The sequence below is a fragment of the Salarias fasciatus genome, chromosome 22, assembly GCF_902148845.1.
Source record: "Salarias fasciatus chromosome 22, fSalaFa1.1, whole genome shotgun sequence".
NCBI classification, from domain to species: domain Eukaryota; kingdom Metazoa; phylum Chordata; class Actinopteri; order Blenniiformes; family Blenniidae; genus Salarias; species Salarias fasciatus.
In genome coordinates this window covers 30,526,271-30,531,711 of record NC_043765.1, presented here as the reverse complement: position 1 = coordinate 30,531,711, position 5,441 = coordinate 30,526,271, and positions in this window count along the sequence as shown.

The window sequence follows — 5,441 nt, the reverse complement described above, 5'->3', positions numbered from 1 at the left end:
GAAAACACTCAACATTAAATTAAAAAAAATCCAGGAATAGTGACATAAAACAAAGGAATGTAAAAATGCAGCCTGGGGACAGGTCTGGGACTGAAGAACTCCAGACTAAAGTCCAGATCCAGTATTTCAACATTCTGATCTCCTCTTTCTCTCAGCTGCCTCAGTCTTCTCACAGATTCATGTTCCAGCTTTTCTGGAGGCAAAACCATCAACCCGGTCCCTGTGTCTGGTGGAGCCCGACCCGGGGCCTGTGGAACCTGACCTGGTCCATGTGTCCCGATGGAACCTGACCCAGTCCCTGTGGAACCTGCCCCATGTCTGGTGGAACCTGACCCAGTCCCAGTTGAACCCGACCTGGTCCCTGTGGAACCTGACCTGGTTCACGTGTCACGTGGAACGGGACCTGGTCCAGTTGGAACCTGACCCATTCCCCATGGAACCTGACCTGTGTCTGGTAGAACCTTACCCGGTCCCCGTGGAACCTGACCTGGGCCCCGTGGAACCTGAACCAGTCCCCCTGGAATCTGACCCGTTTCTGGTGGAACCCGACCCGGCACTGTGTCCAGTGGGGTTGGGGTCTCTGGAGAACAGGTGCATGTCAGGGTTCTCATGTCTATGGAACGCCAGAAGAGTCACAATTCGCCACTAATCCAATGCGTCTGATCGTTAAGACGCCGTAAAAAACACCCGTTTTAATAAAACGGGCATAAAAAAACGTGCGTTTTAAACAAGCAGGACGCGCGTTTTTACGGCGTTTTTCCAGATGTTAATGAGCTCCGCCCTCTGAAAAACAGCCAATAAGTTCAGTGTTTCTGAAGCCAATCAGCAGAGAGCACAGCGTGTTCAGTCACGGTGATTATACTTAATTCGTGCAGATCGATATTTTAATCCTCTGAATTTTAGCCATTTCCTCCAGCAGCGCAGTACAGGCTACGATAACACAGACGAGCAGGCGAGTCTCTGGGATCCGTTGTTTCCATCCAATGTTTTGCTCTCTGCTGATTGGCTTCAGAAACACTGAACTTATTGGCTGCGTTTTTCAGAGGGCGGAGCTGATTAACATCTGGAAAAACGCCGTAAAAAACGCGTCTGGCATTTTTTTACAGCGTTTTATTAATAAGCGGGCGTTTTTTACGGCGTTCTACAGCCTTCAACTAGAGCGGCGTGAAATACACGCGTTTGGACAAATCAAACGCGCATTTTTTACGCCCGTTTTATTAAAAACGGGTGTTTTTTACGGCGTCTTAAGGATCAGACGCGTTGGATTAGTGGCGAATTGTGAGCCTTGTGGCGTTCCATACTGTTCAGTGAAAATCTACATGTACTACTTGCTCATTGTCACATAGTTTTGGTAAAATGTGTTGGTTTCCCTGATGCTGGCCCCGCCCCCTCTGCCTCTGATTGGCCGGTCAGTCCTCATGCCGCAGGTGAACACGGCCATGAACCAATCAGATCAGTCACTGCAGTGCGTTTCAACCAATCAGAGGCAGAGCAGGGCGGGTCATGGGTTCATCATCCTCCTGGGAGAGAACGAGCCAATCCGGCTGTAGAGACTTGGAGAGAGGTGCATCATGGGGGATTTGCTGACTGGAAAATGTGAGGATCTGCACTGTGCCTGAGTTTACCGGGACGACACCGCTGCTCTTCCTCTCTGCCCTTTAGTTTGTCCCAGATGTGGACTTTCACTATCGATGTGAACCGGCTCCAGGTTCACAGGCGGAATAACGTCACCCTGTTTATGAAAACCACGCTGCAGCGACACCTTGTGGACGATCTCAACACTGCGCTTCAACGGCAGAACAGAACATCAGATTATCCCCTGGCTGAGCTAATGCAGGGGTGAGAGGGAGGACAGAGGGGTGAGGGGGAGGACAGAGGGGTGAGAGGGAGGACAGAGGGGTGAGAGGGAGGACAGAGGGGTGAGGTGGAGGACAGAGGGGTGAGAGGACAGAGGGGTGAGAGGGAGGACAGAGGGGTGAGAGGGAGGACAGAGGGGTGAGAGGGAGGACAGAGGGGTGAGAGGGAGGACAGAGGGGTGAGGGGGAGGACAGAGGGGTGAGGGGGAGGACAGAGGGGTGAGAGGGAGGACAGAGGGGTGAGGTGGAGGACAGAGGGGTGAGAGGGAGGACAGAGGGGTGAGGGGGAGGACAGAGGGGTGAGAGGGAGGACAGAGGGGTGAGAGGGAGGACAGAGGGGTGAGGTGGAGGACAGAGGGGTGAGAGGACAGAGGGGTGAGAGGGAGGACAGAGGGGTGAGAGGGAGGACAGAGGGGTGAGAGGGAGGACAGAGGGGTGAGAGGGAGGACAGAGGGGTGAGGGGGAGGACAGAGGGGTGAGGGGGAGGACAGAGGGGTGAGAGGACAGAGGGGTGAGAGGGAGGACAGAGGGGTGAGGGGGAGGACAGAGGGGTGAGGGGGAGGACAGAGGGGTGAGAGGGAGGACAGAGGGGTGAGGTGGAGGACAGAGGGGTGAGAGGGAGGACAGAGGGGTGAGGGGGAGGACAGAGGGGTGAGGGGGAGGACAGAGGGGTGAGGGGGAGGACAGAGGGGTGAGGGGGAGGACAGAGGGGTGAGAGGACAGAGGGGTGAGAGGGAGGACAGAGGGGTGAGAGGGAGGACAGAGGGGTGAGAGGGAGGACAGAGGGGTGAGGGGGAGGACAGAGGGGTGAGGGGGAGGACAGAGGGGTGAGAGGACAGAGGGGTGAGAGGGAGGACAGAGGGGTGAGAGGGAGGACAGAGGGGTGAGGGGGAGGACAGAGGGGTGAGGGGGAGGACAGAGGGGTGAGAGGGAGGACAGAGGGGTGAGGTGGAGGACAGAGGGGTGAGAGGGAGGACAGAGGGGTGAGGGGGAGGACAGAGGGGTGAGAGGGAGGACAGAGGGGTGAGGGGAGGACAGAGGGGTGAGAGGGAGGACAGAGGGGTGAGGGGGAGGACAGAGGGGTGAGGGGGAGGACAGAGGGGTGAGAGGGAGGACAGAGGGGTGAGGTGGAGGACAGAGGGGTGAGGGGAGGACAGAGGGGTGAGAGGGAGGACAGAGGGGTGAGGGGGAGGACAGAGGGGTGAGAGGACAGAGGGGTGAGAGGGAGGACAGAGGGGTGAGGGGGAGGACAGAGGGGTGAGGGGGAGGACAGAGGGGTGAGAGGGAGGACAGAGGGGTGAGGGGGAGGACAGAGGGGTGAGAGGGAGGACAGAGGGGTGAGGTGGAGGACAGAGGGGTGAGAGGGAGGACAGAGGGGTGAGGGGGAGGACAGAGGGGTGAGGGGGAGGACAGAGGGGTGAGAGGACAGAGGGGTGAGAGGGAGGACAGAGGGGTGAGAGGGAGGACAGAGGGGTGAGGTGGAGGACAGAGGGGTGAGGGGGAGGACAGAGGGGTGAGGGGGAGGACAGAGGGGTGAGAGGGAGGACAGAGGGGTGAGGGGGAGGACAGAGGGGTGAGAGGGAGGACAGAGGGGTGAGGGGGAGGACAGAGGGGTGAGAGGGAGGACAGAGGGGTGAGAGGGAGGACAGAGGGGTGAGGTGGAGGACAGAGAACCAGACTCATGACATTTGGTCAGAATATTAATAATGAAATATTATCCAGATGTGGCTGCACGTAAGGCCACAGGTTCTGGCTTTGTGTTCAAAGAGCAGCAGAGTGGAGCGCTGTGTCTTCTTCTGTGGTGTATTACAGCGCCCCCTAAAGGCCTGCTGTATGAACTACACTGTTTTGAGTTTTCATGATGTCTTGCAGATGCACACACATTGGTTTAGCCCTAAATGATTTGTATTCCAGGAAAATTTAGGCTCAAAGTTACTCTTATTCATCTGGGAACTTCTTTGACCAGAACTGTTACAGCATTCCTCCAAAAGTTAATAATATTGGAGCCCAGGACTCCGTCCGTCTCCACCCGGTCCCTTGATTCTATACTTGGTATAAAAAATGGCAAAACAACTGACTTCAGATTGTTACCATTTATTGAAGTATATCCAGATGTAATGCTCAGCGCTGGAAAACCCCTCAGGACAGAACCCTGAGTGTGAATGATCAGGAAGGATCCTGATCATTCATGCAACAGAGCTTTAATTCTATCTTCTCCTGGGCGGGGCCGACAGACAGGTTGGACTTCATTCACAGTTGATCAGTTTGTTGTTGTTGTCAGCCGCCAGCCCAGAGCTGAGACCATTATCAGAGATGTGAGTGTGTGTGGTGCTCCCACATGTGCAGCCACATTTTGATCATATTTATTATACTATTATGCGCTCTGTGGACGGACTTCCGGTCCCACCTCTGATTCTTTCCCTCGCGCTCTACCTGCTCCACAGGTCAGTAATGGATTACACTTACTTTAAATGTAAGCACTGAGCTTCGCATTACTTCTGCATTTTGTATGACTTTATGGAAGTTTTATGTGACTTTAGTATAGGTTTATGGAGCCGTGCTGCGCTGGTAGTCTTGCGAGAGTTCATGGTGTTATCGCGAGAGTTCGTGTGCTTCATGCCAGATGTGTGTTGTAGTGTGATGTAGTGTATTTTGGCCCTTTATTTATATCTCCAGACTGATAAGAGGACTCTTGAGTTGAATTCATGTGTTTATTGGACCCTTAATGCTGTTTGTTTAGGAATAAGAAGCATTTATGATGTGTATTGAGATTTTAGATATATTTTGTGTTGTTATATGAACATTTGCTTGAAGATAGTCATGTTAATTTTAGAGATGTTCCGATACAATTTTTTGCCTCCTGATACAGATTCCGATACTTTTACTGTTGGTATCGGCCGATACCAGTATATTATAAAATAATACCATGCCAAACCACTTGACTGTCACATGATCATCACTGTGGTGAGGCCTGGCTCAGGATAAACCCTTTGTAAAACATGAATCAATACAGCATACAGTATAAAAACAGCAGTGCAAATGCAACTAAACTAAATCAATCTAGGAATAATTATTTTCAATAACTTAAAGTGCAGCCCCAATATTTTTAAATTAAAAGGGAATTTAAGAAGAACAATATCAAACAGTAGTGCTGTGACAACTTAATTAAATCTAGGAATATATGTTGTTGCATTTTTAAAGTGCAGACACAATATTGTAGGCTGAAGTCATTTAGATAAAACAGTATAAATAAGAGTAGAGCAACTGTTAGTAGTTACTACTGCAACAACACATCATCGGCAGGGTAAAACTAACCTGTCTCACGACGGTCTAACCCAGCTCACCTTCCCTATTAGTGGGAGAACAATCCAACGCTTGGTGAATTCTGCTTCACAATGACAGGAAGAGCCGACATCCAGGGATCAAAAAGCGACGTCGCTGTGAACGCTTGGCCGCCACGAGCCGGTTCTCCCTGTGGGAACTTTTCTGACACCTCCTGCTTAAAGCAACACTAAGGAACTTTCAGTTTTCGTTGATTTTGGCGGCGCCAGTGAACAAAGCGGTAGTGTTTTGCCTGAAGGAATA